The sequence below is a fragment of the Aulonocara stuartgranti genome (genome assembly GCF_965226115.1).
Source record: "Aulonocara stuartgranti genome assembly, chromosome: 3".
NCBI lineage: Eukaryota > Metazoa > Chordata > Actinopteri > Cichliformes > Cichlidae > Aulonocara > Aulonocara stuartgranti.
In genome coordinates, this window is record NC_138941.1 from 58,742,192 (window position 1) to 58,758,023 (window position 15,832).

Consider the following 15,832-nt stretch of genomic DNA (forward strand, 5'->3'; position numbering starts at 1 on the left):
TTCAAACAGAGCCTATCACTATCAGCTGTGAAGGGCTAAATGGGCTGACTGGATGGAGAGTGATGAAAAAGATAAATGGAGATGTTAGAACATGTGCTTCAACCTGGGAAATATCGATTGGACCTTGCAATATTATTAATAGTTTTCTGTAGTTTTCTCTGGTCCCCTCCCCAATCAGACCAGGAGTGACATGTTTTCTCCTTAAATTGCTGGCTGTCTGAGTGGTGTCCCAGAAACGATGTGGGCTTCATAGATAATTGGCAAACCTTCTGGAGGAAACCTGGTCTTGTTAGGAGAGACGGCATCCATCCCACTTTGGATGGAGCAGCTCTCATTTCTAGAAATATGGACAAATTTATTAAACCCCCCAAAATATGACTATCCAGAGTTGGGACCAGGAAGCAGAGTTGCAGTCTTACACGCCTCTCTGCAGCTTCTCTCCTCCTGCTACCCCCCCAAAAACCCATCTCCATAGAGACTGTGTCAGCTTCCAAAAAGACAAAAAACAAACTAAAAACCAGCAACAAACAACTTAAACATAAACAATCACAAAGAAAGAACAATACAGTATCCACATCTGAACCAAAGAGTAAAACAGTGAAATGTGGATTATTAAATATTAGGTCTCTCTCCTCCAAGTCTCTGTTAGTACATGACTTAATAATTGATCAACAAATTGATTTACTCTGCCTTACAGAAACCTGGTTGCAGCAGGATGATTATGTTAGTTTAAATGAATCAACACCCCCGAGTCATTCTAACTACCAGAAATCTCGAAGCACAGGCCGAGGGGGCGGTGTGGCAGCAATTTTTCACACCAGCCTATTAATTAATGAAAGACCAAGACAGAATTTTAATTCATTCGAAAGCCTGATGCTTAACATTGTCCACCCCAGCTGTGAAACTCAGAAACCAGTCTTACTTGTTATCATCTATCGTCCACCTGGGCCTTACACAGAGTTTCTGTCTGATTTCTCAGACTTTATATCTAATTTAGTTCTGAGCTCAGATAAAATAATTATTGTGGGTGATTTTAACATCCATGTAGATGCTAAAAATGACAGCCTCAACATGGCATTTAAAAAATGTTATTAGACTCAATTGGTTTCTCTCAAAATGTGAAAGAACCCACCCACCACTTTAATCACACTCTAGATCTTGTTTTAACATATGGCATCGAACCTGAACATTTAACAGTGTTTCCTGAAAACCCTCTCCTGTCTGATCATTTCCTGATAACATTTACATTTACAATAATTGATTACACAGCGGTGGAGAGTAGACTTTATCAAAGTAGATGTCTTTCTGAAAGCGCTGTAACTATGTTTAAGAATATAATCCACCCACTGTTATCATCTTCAATGCCCTGTACCAACATAGAGCAGAGCAGCTATCTGAATACTCAACACGTTCTCACTCCCAACTCGTCAAACGTGTGACGCATGGTCAGGCTCCCTCTGCTGCACTTATAGATGCGCAGGGTACCCCTCTCGCGTCGGAAATTGACGTGAAGGGTCCTCCGATTGAAGAGATTGCCGCGGAAGTGCCTGTTGTCGGTATATTAGACATTTTCCAAATCACATTGTAGTGACGTATACAGAACACAATAAATTATATAATGTAAACAACTACCTGAAAAACAGGTAGAACGATACTTTTGTATCGTTTATTGCATTTACGGAGGGAGTGATGTATGCTGGGTAATGGCACAGCTAGCTACTGGGTGACTTTATTCACCCGCTTCGGCTGTTATCAGTCCATACAATGGGCGTTATTAGCACAAATCAGTCCCATAGATATGGGCCATCTCCTGCTAGATTGTTCAGAAGGTTGTTCTCATCCATCCAGATGGAGGATCACTAACAGGAGCGTGGAAGACTCCAGAATCCACTCTGGCTGCAATCCTGTGGATACAGCAGTGTGTACAGGTAAGACCATTTAAACGGACAGCATTTATAGAATGACTATTAAAAGTCAGCGAGTGTCAGTAATGTTAATGTGGTTATGTTAGTAATACACAGAGTGCTAATATAACAGCTTTAAGATGCATTTGTAGATATTATTACGTGTTTTACCGTCTTTATGGTGCTAGCTTAAAGTTACGGTGTAAACGTTAGCTTATATTGTTGTAAAGCTGTTACTGGTTAAACGATGTTAGCACAGAAATATTAGCTTCTGTCATGACTGATGAAGTTACTAGTTAATAAAGTTTTCAGTAAAGTGTTTAATGGCAGCCACAGACTGACAGCAAATATCTCGATTAGCTTCAGTGCATCTCTAATAATTATGTGCAAGTTTCAGTGCTTCGTTTAAACTGTATGATACTTATACTGACCCAGGGTCAGTGTAAAATACAATCCTAGCTGTGTGAACAAAGCCTGGCTCCTTTAATCCTGCATGACAAACCTCAGGATGCAGGTTATTATTACTCTTTCCTGCTGGCACACCTGTCACACCTGAGAGTCAGCTAGAAACGTACAGTGACGTGGACATCATGCAAAGACTGCCAGACTCTGTAATACTGCAAATGATCAGTGACTCAGGTTATCACTAAACTTTAAACGGCACCTCTGTGTCTTTGTGTGCTGAACATTTAGGATTGAGTCAGGCTGCATCAGCTGAAGCTGTTATTTGTATATATCAGTATTTTTTATTCAGGTGTGGGGAAAATACGTAAGACTGCAGTGAAGCGATGCACCAGATGAATCCCTGGCCAAAGGTATCGTACTTAAATCAGACTACTGATCCAGCCACATCAGCCTTTTGTGAGGTCTGTTTAAAGTTGACTAAAAGTGAACTGCAGGTTCCTGAGAGGTGGACTGTGAGCACAGAAACACATGTTCATACATACAGCTGCAGCAAACTTACATTAATTTTAAATAGATTTGTTACTCTGATGTCTGTCTCTGTGTTAGTCCTCTGACAGACTGGTGACCTGTCCAGATGTGTTCTACCTATGACTACTGGGACAGGCTCTAGCTTCTGTAAAATAAATTTTCTGTTATTCTCATTTAAAGTGTTTAAGTGCTTATGCATATGCTTAGTTGTGACACTGTTACTGTTCAGTGAAAGTTTCTAAAACTAGATGAACTTACTTCAGCGTCAGCAGTTTGAGAAAACAACTCCCTTTACAGGTGCTGATAAGGCCAAGGGCACAAAACAGCATAACCATTGATCCGTTGAAGTGTGGTAGGATCAGTTTGTAACTTCCTCCCTCTTCCTTGGAATGCATAAAGGAGGAGGAGCACCACTTCTGTGGCAGCGCTGACATGACTGAACTGTGATGTTTGATGTGTGTTGGCGCAGTAATAAATAGCTTGATCACAGCTCTTTCTGTGTTGCAGACTTTATTAAAAAAATTCCACGACACCTCCCACCCTCCCACTGTGAACCTGAATTGAATATTCAGAAGACATTTGTTTAAATAGTTCTACAAATCTGAGCTGTTGGTGTGTCCTTGGATTGTGTGGTAATAATATTAGAGCCTGCAATCTTTCTTACTGAAACTCTACTATGAGTCATGTTACCTGAGATTAATTCTATGTTTACCTGTCAGCCTGGACGAATGTGCTGTGTGAAGGAAATTAAATTAAATCAGATCTGAACTGCGTACATTTAAGGAACCTGTTCATATTTAATTGAAATATGAACCAGTGATTTTTTTGATTGCTGATTCCAAGAGAGTCTTTGTGGAAATCCTGTTTGGCTTTTTTGTTATTTTAATTCTCTTCTCTGTTTTCCAGAACAGTTCTCCACAGTCGCTGTCCACATGGGTCAGTGGGACCAAGAAGCACTCTGCTAATGTGGGACTCTGACCAGCAACATCCAGCAAGACCCAGACAGCGTTTTCTATCTCCCAGCTGGAGGTTTTGTTTGTCTGTGACTGGAGAGTCAGATTTTTGTTGAGCTTCACACTTGCAGAGGTAAGTCAGTTTGCAGAGATCCCTCCCACCCTGGCTTTTATGTCCTAGATTTCTTATCTGAAACAGTAATATTTCAGTGACTGCTGCTTATACCACAGGTTAATACACGCTACTGATCCCTGATAGGAGAATCATCACCTCTGCCAACAAAGAAGCCTGGTGGATGTTTTTTTACAGTCTCATGATGGGACATCATGCTCTGCATCTTCAAAGTTTGTCTCTTGATTATTATTCATACCCAGTAATGTGAAGTATGCTCATATCTACTATAACTGAACCAACCTGGTGCTCTTCATTGAGTCTGAATGTTGGATGTTGTGTATCTCGTGTTCTCTGGGCTTTGTTGTCCTCAGTCTTTTCGCAGGATCAGAAAACAAAACCAGGAGGCGCGTAAATGTTTCTTCTCCATGATGTTTCTTCAAATGTTTCTTCTGGATGATGATAAGACTGTGACACGGGATGCCACCTTTGGTCTTGTGATGAAGCAAAGCTCAGGAAGAAGTGGGATTAAATGTGTGCTGCTGAGAAGGATGTACAGGGGCACCTGCAGCCAAATCCAAGCTTCAGGTTAGTTGTAGTTGCAGAACGCTACAGGACTGAGACAGCTGAGGCATCAAATGTTTGATTAAACGGATGAAAAAGAGAAGTTTCTTCCCTGTAATTATCACTTCTTAAAATCTGTAGCAACTTCAAGTCTGTCAGCGTGCTGAGCATGCTCAGAATGTGACAATATATTTTTGTTCAATATTTAATTTCTTTCAGTTGCAATTGTTAAATGAAAAAAATAAAAAATATATTTTTATAATTTAGCAAACTAATTTATCAAAAAAAATATATATACATATACCTGTATTAGTTTTAATAAATTAATTTGACACCTGTATTGAAAATACCATATTGTATTCATACAGAATCAGTTTGGTATCATTGTTTGTCTGCTCACTGATTGTTGAAACTAAGAGCTGCTTTGATCTGTTTAGATCTAAAGTATCCAAAGTTGAGCTCTGATGTTTCTTCACCCTTGTGTGTGTGATATGTGATTCCTACATGCTGGCAGAGCAGCAGTTTGTGCTCACAGATGGTGACGGTGTGGAGAGACGGTGGTGTTTCCTCAGAAGAACCAGCAGAGTCACAAAGGACACCAGTCCATCTCACCACCTTGACTTGCTGACTGATGCTCGTCTCCACTGCACAGAGGAAATCAGCTGACCGAGGTTTGTCCAGTGACGTGTTATGAAATGTATATTTGTTTTATGCTTACAGTTATGTTTTTATTGACAGAGGCTCTGCAGAGGTTAGACAAAGCAGAGAAAACATGTGCTTTACATTTTACTGTGATTTATTGAGATATTTGTTGCCTCATGTTCAGCAGGAATGTAGAAATAGAATCAAAGGGAGATGTTTTTGCTGTTTTTGTAATGTTTCAGCAACACGTGCCAGATGCTGTTCCTTCATGGTGACATCACCAGAGACAGCCCCGCCCACCTCAGGACCTCGCCATTGATCATGATGATTATAATGATGACAGCGAGCGGAACTGAGACTGTAAAAATCCACGACCAGAATGTTTCTTTCTAATTATTTTTTATTTTTTATTTTTTTATTTTTTTTTCCTAAATGACATCAGAAACAGCAGTATGCGACATTACGTGATGGCAGAGCTTCAGTTCATCCTTTGTCATTTTTTTTTTTTTTTTTTTTTTAATAAATAGGACAGGGGGAATGAATGAGAGAAAGAGGGGGAGAGAAAGAAAGAAAACCAAAGGGGAGAAGAGACGGTGAGAAGGGGGGGGAAGAGAGAGAAAAAAAAAAGAACTCCTGGGTCACCTGTATGGAGAAAAAAAAAAACAAACAAAAAAAACAAACAGAGGAGACAGCAAACAACAAAGAGCAACATAATAATAGAGAAAACAAAGCACCATCACAATAAACTAGCTAGTCATAGATATCAATAGTTACTAAATAATAAACGATATTGTGCAGCACGCAAGATAGACAGCGCACAGTGTGCTTTGAGGCAGCAGCCAAGAAAGCTTTAGTCCGCGTCTGTGAATACCCATGTGTACACCTGTGTGCATACCTGTGTGGATCAGCATGCTTGCATTCCAAAGGTTTCTCCATGTAATGATCTGCTAGGGAGTGTGGGGGGGCCACAGCCCCGTCCTCCAGGGTGTGAAGCGGGTATGGAGGAGATCAAAACTCCAGACATCCAGAGGCCCCCAGAACACAAGAGACCAAGGAAGACCAACAGAGGGGCAGCCGCGCCACTGTTCCAGTAAGAGCTGAGGAGAGTCCCAGATGAGGGCTCGCCCAGCAGCCGCGGAGCAGAAGTCAGGGGGAGTTGCAGTGACGCACCCGTGAGCTCCGCCGGCCCCCAGCTGCGCCTGAGTTATTGGTGTGTCCTTGGATTGTGTGGATTATTAATGAATACTGAGAGCCTCTTTCTGTGTTTTGTCTGTTTTGAGGTTGTTTTTTTTTTACCTCATTTGTTACTAACAAAGTTCACAAACTCACACAGTTTACATTCTGTATGTTTCCTTCTTTACCAGCCACACTCTAACTGCATTTAAGAAAATGATCCTTAGAAATCGTCGTTTTTCTCTTTTGAAATTGATGATAATTCAGTGAATATACTGCGCTGCTTCCTTTTATTGCGTCACACATTGCTTTAAGTTTTTCAGTGTCCAGTTATTTTTTATTGCTGTTTGAATTCTCTGTATGTTTGACCCTGTAGACTGTTTGATGGACTGCTTGTCTTCCTGTTTGTAACCGCCGCCTGTTTTTTAATAAAGATTTGGATTCTGACTTCAACACAGCCTCTGCGTGTCCTCCCTTTGTGTCCTCTTCCTCTGTGAATGTGTTGCATGTGTCACAGATTCATTTTATTAACAGCTTTCCCACAGTGAGTTGCATCAGCATTCATTCACAGCACATTGCAGAAGGATTCAGATTAATAGAGTGATCTTACAGTCAGAATGATCCTGACAGAGTGCCAATGTAAATGATCTTTCATCAGGTACATTTTAAAGTTCAGTATTTCAAAGCAGGAGTTATGAAGAATCATACTGGCATTAGGACTAATAATATGTACTTACAAAGTCAAAGTTTTTTAATTATGCTAGAATATTAGAAGACAATCAACTTTTAGTGTTTTCTGCATATTAATTATTCTGAAATAGAGACGTGACCCTAACTGTACAGAAGCACTAAACAACTGACAATCAGTCAGCTCAATCAAAGATTAAACACACCATGAGCTGTCATGCACAGTGAGTCTGATCCTTTGCTGTGAGAGTCTGACAAGCATGTTTCTGCTCAGTTTGGAAGAAATAATATCAATGTTGATCTTTCTTTCCAATATTCCTTCTCTTTTACAACATAAACTGTGATCAAAGGTACTTATGTTCACAGCATGTAATAATACTGACAGTCCAGGGCAGGGGTGCCCAATCCCGGTCCTCGAGAGCTACTATCCTGCAGCTTTTAGATGCATCCCTACTCCAACACAGCTGAATCAAATGGTTTGATCTCTTCAGCATGCCATCATGTTTGGCAAAGGCCTGATAACAAGCCATTCATTTGATTCAGGTGTGTGGGAACAAGGATGCATCTAAAAGCTGCAGGATAGTAGCTCTCGAGGACCGGGATTGGGCACCCCTGGTCCAGGGCATTGTGGTCTGTTGAGCTAGGGTTAGGGTTAGCAATTCAGACATATGTAATCAATATTAAACGTCTCTGACGTGGGCCACTGTCCGCAGTGTTGGGAAATCCATACCAGGCTGGAACGAGTCAAGGTAGGTGAGCATCCACGAGAAGACACAGCAGATGCATCCTACTGACAGGACCAGGAGACTCCAGAAACCGAGCATCTTCTCTTCAGTGCCATCCTCGCCTGTCACCCTCTCTGCCCGCAGCTGAGTATGGGGTAGATAAGGGCGCAGAGAAACCCTTATTACTAATTTGTATTATAATTCAATTTTCATGAAATATTCATATTCAGTATTGGTCCTTTTATATTAATAACCACGTATCCACCCAGGCTCATGGTGGGGCAGGGCTCTGTCCTGGGATGCTTGAGTACAAGGTAACGTACACCCTGACCAGGTATCCAGTCTGTCAGAATTGTTTTCAATATTTGGTTCAAAAACACGAGTGACAACAAAAATCCAACTAGGATTCTTGCATATGCTGAATGAAGTCTGTCTTTGACTGTATTGTCCAGCTGATCCATCAAACCCCCAGCAGGTGAACCTTATTCATGACATAACACGGCAACAATGTAAAAAATGAAACAGCAACAGTCTAAATGTAAAGTGCATTCTAAACTCCTCTTCAATAAATCATATGCAAAGAGTCATTCAGGACTGTAAAACGTGAACTACAGAACCCAGAGTCTTCATCATTAAATCTCTGGTTGCTTCATTTTTCTATCCTATATCAGATACTTTAAGGTTAGGTTAGGTAAACTTGCATTCTCATGGTGAGGCAAATGCTCTATGTGTGTGTGTGTGCGTGTCATGAACGGCTATAAAAGGCCTATAATTAAAGAACAAAGCGGGGTTTGAGTTCGAGTTGCGGCAGACTGTCACTACTTGTAAATGGAACGCAGCCTTCCTGCGGCGGACAGCTAATAACAGGAATCGGACGCGGTCCACCCAAGTCCACAGCAACCACCATAGCAACCGCCTAGCATGACCTTAAAAACATATTCTGTCTTCATAACTATCAAACACGTGAAAGTGAAAGTGTTACAGCTGCAGAGAGCTATGGCGGTATCTTTGGAAGCTGTTTACATAGCTAATAATATACGATGTAACCATGGAGACAGTCAGTCACGTGAGCTAGCGGTGCACGTTTACTACAGTGAATAAGGTGATTGCGTGCACAGCGTCCACACGCTGCAGAGGGTAAAGACATTACTTCAATATTGTTTAATATTGATATATATTTGCCTTCTGTTGACCATCACCTCAGGTTCACCATTACAGTTTCAGCAGACAGATGCACACTGTCTAAATATGAACACATTCAAAAACTCATGTCTCAGAAATAAGCACAGCTGTTCATGTTTGTCATTAGAGTTTTATTTGTAAGAAAATTATGAACTTCATATTGTGTATCAAATAAAAGAACATTTCACAACTCTGAGTCAATAGAAACAGGAAACAGAAATGTCTCTAATGTAGACGTGTACAGTGTAGTGTAAGCATTAAAAGATCATAAAAGGAAACACTAACATTCATGTGAAACTAATTGTAATAAAAAATGAGCAGGTGCTTTATAGATGTAAAAGAAAGAATCTGAAAACAACACTTTTTTGGTCTAAGTGATCAAAGTAGAAAACAGAACTGATGTTCAAGAACAAACCGTAGCTGCACTAATATTACACATCTCCATTGTTGTGGTGAACAGACATGTTGCTTTTAAAACCACATGCAGTGTGTGACCGTGACTGTTCACTGAGACCATGAACGCCACTTCGCTGAAGCCTTCACCTTCTTCTTCTTCTTCTTCTAAAATGGAAGCAGAAGGAGCTGCTTTGATCTACTGAAAGGAAAAAGCAGAACATTTGAGTTGAAACCAGTCAGCTGAAATCATTAAGACAGGAACAATCATTCAATGCAGTGTCTCAGGTGGCTTAGCCTGTTACAACTGTTGATACAAGCTAAATACAGTTAACACACAGTGTCAGGGAGCTCCAGTGTGGGAACTAGTGGCTTTAGGTTTGTAGTCATTTAACTTTCATCCATTCATTCATTTAATTCAGGAGGAAGAAATGTCAGGTTGATGCAGGCTGGTTACATGCATTTGGTCCCATGCTGTCTTTAACTAAATGACTTGGTTCACTTTATGGCTGGGCTGTATGTGGGGTTATATCATGTTATTTGGGCAGGAGTACCTGTCCCCTGTTAGACTTAGAAAGTTTCTCCATAAGTAGAGTTTCTAACTCTTATAGCACATCTGTGGCTGACAGTTTTTGGTGGCTCTTTTTACCCCACACTGGTTGTGAGTGTGTAAATAGCCCCACTAGTTCTTTTGGGTTGCAGTTAACTTGGGAGGAAGAGGTGGGTCTGCCAGGACTAGATGAATAACAATTATCTGGGATACATAAATTTCATAATGCATGCATATATCTCTATAAACCTGCCTGAGGGCTGCCATTTTTACATTCAGTTTTTTCTTTGTTGAATCTAAATAATGAATGTGTTACAGTTAAACTGACACTGGTCAGTGTAAATGGCTCATTGGGACACAGAAACCTTTAAATTAAACCCTATCACCTGATATCGAGTGTCAAACCATATCAAAGCTGTAAAAGCTGTTTACAGTCAGAATTTATAAAACTATGATTGTAAATAGATTCAAACAAGTGAGCTTTTCTCTTTGTGCTGAATATCAACACTGATTTCTTAGACTGTAAGCTTTACTTTAGCGCAACCAGTTGTAGAAGCTGCCACTCCAAATGTCGTTTGATAACAAGAAAAAAATACCTTTTCAGTCCATGGCCTGAAGTTCTTCTCTGACATCTTCTGCAATCGGCTTTGTCTGCTGGTTTGAAGACAATAAACCACAAAAAGATGATTTAGTCACTTTGTCTGCGTCATGCAGCTCGAATGTGTCGTGTAACGATGTTGAATAGCCGTCGTTATCCCTCTGCTGTGTCAGTAGGATTGTACTGTACAGCATCTCATTGATATGTGAGGAATGCTAATGTAACACAATAACAGACTTACATCATTAAAACATAAAGGACAGGAGATATTTAGATATTTTTATATTTATATTACATTTATAGCTGACGGATATTACTAAATAGATAGAATTTACTAAATAGCTGGATGAACATGAAAAATATGTCTATAATAACAAATGACCATGAGAGCCAGTCGTGTTAATTCAACTGGACACTCAAAAGACGTCCTTAAATGCTCTTTAAGTGGCAGAACAAACGAACAGTTAATCGCTTACTTGAGATGAAATCTGCTCAGCTACTTTGAAAACAGCTTCTAACTGGTTCCTCCTGTAACAGGATGACTGCTCAGGGGTAAGGCCATCATGCAGTCCAGCAACCTTTATGGTTCTGCTTTGATTCACCAGGAACTATTAGGGAAACCTTCCAGCGCCTCCTGTGAAAGACACAGGCATAAACACACAAACATTTATTAACATGTTCCACAGTCTTCCAGTTTGATTTTCTCATCCTGTGGACAACAACGTACATGGATGCAGGTTTATTGTTAACTTTTGTAAGGTTTATTTAGTGAACATATCCAGCTGCAGCTCCACTGTGATCCTGAACTGGCTAAGCACTTAAGAAAATGTGTCAATAAATGGACAAACATCAACTTACTGTATTTATCCAAACAGACTGGACCAATAATGCTTCACTGAGTTAGAGACTTTAACAGTCTCTTCTATGTAAGAATGTCTCGTGCTGATAGACCTGCAAACTTGACAACAAAGGTTTTTCAGACTACATGTAGCTGTCCTCTATGTCAGCTCACACATTTACATTCATGTCACACTTATTTCTGCTTTCCCATTTTATAATTATTACTTACATTTTGATTAGATACCTTGAGTTTGTAAATGATCAGATTACATAATTGGAATACAATGTATCCAATTCAGGGTTGCGGGAGGATGAAGCCTATCCCAGCTGATACAGGACAAAGACAGGCTGCCAGTTTATTGCAGGGCTAACACAATATGTGTAACAGAACATCCACTTAAATGTTTGATATTTCTTATAATAATCATAACTATGACTATTATTTAAAGGTTTCTTCATAAATACATTTTGATTTTTTATAACCTCTAAAATATAAACCTGAGCTGTTTCAGATTCTGACCTCTGACCTCACTGCAGCTCCCTCTTGGAAGTACGTCTGCTTCTTGTCTTCCCCCAGTGTTGACCGCCTGCCCTTGATATCACGTACTGTACCTGAGGAACAAAAAAGGACAAACACTTGCCTTCATTTAAGAAGTACATTCATACAGAGGTAATCTATGGAAACACACTAGTTCACCCTTTGGGAGGAATCAGTTCCTGTGAAACATTTCTGTAAATGAACATCATGTGGAGAATGAATGAAATGAGTTCTTCAGGTGACTCAGCAGTCCCACACTGACAAATGAAATCTAGTTAAACTATTAAGCATATTTGCTCTTCTGAAATCTGTGTTAAACAACAACAAACATAAATTAGTAACAAAACTACAGCTGAGTAGAGGCTTTACAAACCACCAGCAGCCATAATGCTAAATTTTAATCTTCAAATGTTTCTGAGCCGTCTTCAACCTGCTTTTAACACATTAAAGTCCCACAGTCAATGCAGCCTGACTCAATCCTAGATGTTCAGCACACAGAGACACAGAGGTGCCGTTTAAAGTTTAGTGTTAACCTGAGTCACTGATCATTTGCAGTATTACAGAGTCTGGCAGTCTTTGCATGATGTCCACGTCACTGTACGTTTCTAGCTGACTCTCAGGTGTGACAGGTGTGCCAGCAGGAAAGAGTAATAATAACCTGCATCCTGAGGTTTGTCATGCAGGATTAAAGGAGCCAGGCTTTGTTCACACAGCTAGGATTGTATTTTACACTGACCCTGGGTCAGTATAAGTATCATACAGTTTAAACGAAGCACTGAAACTTGCACATAATTATTACAGATGCACTGAAGCTAATCGAGATATTTGCTGTCAGTCTGTGGCTGCCATTAAACACTTTACTGAAAACTTTATTAACTAGTAACTTCATCAGTCATGACAGAAGCTAATATTTCTGTGCTAACATCGTTTAACCAGTAACAGCTTTACTCCAATATAAGCTAACGTTTACACCGTAACTTTAAGCTAGCACCATAAAGACGGCTAGCACCACGTAATAATATCTACAAATGCATCTTAAAGCTGTTATATTAGCACTCTGTGTATTACTAACATAACCACATTAACATTATTGACACTCGCTGGCTTTTAATAGTCATTCTATAAATGCTGTCCGTTTAAATGGTCTTACCTGTACACACTGCATATCCACCGGATTGCAGCCAGAGTGGATTCTGGAGTCTTCCACGCTCCTGTTAGTGATCCTCCATCTGGATGGATGAGAACAACCTTCTGAACAATCTAGCAGGAGATGGCCCATATCTATGGGACTGATTTGTGCTAATAACGCCCATTGTATGGACTGATAACAGCCGAAGCGGGTGAATAAAGTCACCCAGTAGCTAGCTGTGCCATTACCCAGCATACATCACTCCCTCCGTAAATGCAATAAACGATACAAAAGTATCGTTCTACCTGTTTTTCAGGTAGTTGTTTACATTATATAATTTATTGTGTTCTGTATACGTCACTAAAATGTGATTTGGAAAATGTCTAAATATACCGACAACAGGCACTTCCGCGGCAATCTCTTCAATCGGAGGACCCTTCACGTCAATTTCCGACGCGAGGGGGGTACCCTGCGCGTCCATAAGTGAAGCAGAGGGAGCCTGACCATGCGTCACACGTTTGACGAGTTGGGAGTGAGAACGTGTTGGAATACTACAACAGAGGTCTATTATCTTGTTAATAATTTTACCTCCTCACTACGTACGACTCTGGATACTGTAGCTCCAGTGAAAACTAAGGTCTCAAATCAGAAGTACCTGACTCCGTGGTATAATTCTCAAACATGTAGCCTAAAGCAGATGACTCGTAAGCTGGAGAGGAAATGGCGTGTCACAAATTTAGAAGATCTTCATTTAGTCTGGAGAAATAGTTTGCTGCTTTATAAGAAAGCTCTCCATAAAGCTAGAACATCTTAGTCTAAGTTGCTTGGAAAGATAGGTGTCTGGACTTCTTCAAGTTGCTTGAAGACGTTTCACCTCTCATCCGGGAAGCTTCTTCAGTTCTAGGGTCAAATGGTGGAGAGTCCCAGATTTAAACCCTGTGGGAGTAACCCTCCAAGAGGGACAATGGACCCCCTAATGATCCTCTACCTAATCACACGAGCCAAAGTGTGAAAACGGGTGTAGGTCACAATCAGCCAGAGTTTCGGGTGAGCTCATTGTAAAAACTAATCCCACCCTATCATGTGATTTCCTGAGGTCAGATGGCCCAGGGTGTGAGTGGGCGTTAAGGCGTCTTGGAAGGGATCTCAAAACTGGATTATAGATGGCAGAGAGTTGGTGTCGTAAACCCCCGCCTCTGTTCAAAGATGGTCGCTCACAGTGGACATAGATGGCTTCTTTCACTCCTCTTTCAAACCATCTGTCCTCTCTGTCCAAAATGTGAACATTGGCATCCTCGAAAGAGTGTCCTTTATCCTTAAGATGCAGATGGACTGCTGAGTCTTGTCCTGTGGAGGTGGCTCTTCTATGTTGTGCCATGTGTTTATGAAGTGGCTGTTTGGTCTCTCCAATGTAAATATATGCTTTAGTTTTTCTGTGTTTGTTTGTTTATTTTGTTTACTGTGTTCCTAAAATTATTTGCTTTTCTCAGACAATAAAGATGTCACTGGACATATTACACCATAAATCAGTTCTAGCATTTATTTATTTATTGATGCAGTTATGAGTTCTTCTGTGAAAATATTATTTTTACTTTGGATTTCAAAAGTGAAAATAATCTTTAATTACATGCTGAATAACCACATCAAATCATCTCCATAAAACTTCAGATATTTATGCACTTGCGAACATAAAACATTTTTTTCAAATTATTAAAAAAACAGGCAAATATATGATATTAGAGCAAAAATTCCTTCAGAGTATTATCACGATCTTTAATATTTTATTAATGTTGGGAAGAAACTGCTGACGTAATTATATGATGTGCTTGCATTATTAGTAATGTATGCTTGAGTGTAAAATAAATAAGGACACAGTAAGTGTGGAGAAAAAAATGATGTGAGCAAAACTCTGATAGTTGATTCTGTTCATCTGGACATGGCATTTTCAGTGGGAGAAATGTTTCATTACTCATCCATGTGACTTTTTGGATGAGTGATGAAATGTCAGGACGTACCGCAATTCACGGATCACATTAACTTGGTGGACCAACACATCAAATTCACCAGGGAGGATATGAAAAGTGGCAGGTTAGCCTTCTTAGACTGCTGGATTTCCATCAGTAATGGGGGACATCTAAAAGCTGATGTTTACCGTAAATCAAAGCATATGGAGCAGTATTTAAGGTTTCTCATAATCCACTGGAGCATAAACTGGGCGTCATTAGGACGTTACAACACAGAGTGAACACCATCCCCACTGACACAGTGGCCAGGGAAGCAGAAGAACATCACATCAAGAAGGCCCTGAGTAAATGTGGTTATCCCAGCTGGACTTTTGTCAAAGCTGGAAAGGCACCTAAAGAAAGCTCCAGCCGATCCAGGAGAGAAGAACAACCACTGCCCAAGCGAAAACCTGTAGTGATCCTGTATGTGTCAGTAGTATCGGAACAGCTGAGATGCATTTTTTCTAAACACCGGGTCTCTGTGGTCTTTAAACCCATCCATCCTATCCTGCTGGGCATCACATCTTCACATTTTGGACATCCAGTCAAATTGTTGACATTAATCATCCGATGTCCACCCACACCTTATCTGTCTCTCTATGTCTCTCTGTATGTCTGACCTACATGATTTAACACAACGTTTGTACTTTTAAACCTTAAATTCAATTTATTACGCTTCCTTTGTTATTCTTAACATGCAGAATTTGTTTTTTAACACATTTTCACATGTAGATTCATTGTAACATAATCTCTTTTCAATTAAAATACAGAGGAATACTTTCTTTCACCTTTTTAAACTCTGCTAATTAACTGTTTTTTAATTTATTTAAAAAAAAACCCTTTTATTAAATCATAAATTTTGTAGCCAGACACTTTTCTGAGATTAGTGGTTCCAGTGTGTCTCTT

At 40.0% G+C, this 15,832-nt stretch overlaps 1 protein-coding gene and 2 long non-coding RNA genes across 8 annotated transcripts in view; 1 reads left to right on the forward strand and 2 right to left on the reverse strand.

The window, feature by feature from the left end:
- Positions 1-1,567: 1,567 nt before the first annotated feature.
- Positions 1,568-6,242, forward strand: LOC309701892. 6 transcript variants are annotated; one of them, XR_014275279.1, is made up of 5 exons: positions 1,568-1,928; positions 3,744-3,923; positions 4,022-4,490; positions 4,981-5,137; positions 5,351-6,242. It is a non-coding gene; the product is annotated as an uncharacterized lncRNA (long non-coding RNA). The 6 variants fall into 6 exon arrangements; XR_014275280.1 differs by lacking the exon at positions 5,351-6,242 and adding an exon at positions 2,645-2,719 and having other exon boundaries at positions 4,981-5,148; XR_014275281.1 differs by lacking the exon at positions 5,351-6,242 and having other exon boundaries at positions 4,022-4,497; positions 4,983-5,148.
- A 2,909-nt stretch (positions 6,243-9,151) lies between these two features.
- On the reverse strand, positions 9,152-13,296 carry LOC309701895. The gene is made up of 5 exons (XR_014275289.1): positions 12,945-13,296; positions 11,777-11,868; positions 10,893-11,050; positions 10,415-10,472; positions 9,152-9,470 (listed from the first exon to the last, which is right to left on the reverse strand). It is a non-coding gene; the product is annotated as an uncharacterized lncRNA (long non-coding RNA).
- A 1,364-nt stretch (positions 13,297-14,660) lies between these two features.
- The window catches only part of LOC309701829 (butyrophilin subfamily 3 member A2-like), a 329,790-nt gene continuing 328,618 nt past the window's right edge, over positions 14,661-15,832 (reverse strand). The window contains exon 7 of the transcript XR_014275267.1: positions 14,661-15,765. The gene's annotated coding sequence lies outside the window, so the exon portion shown is untranslated. The remainder of the gene's footprint in view (positions 15,766-15,832) is intronic.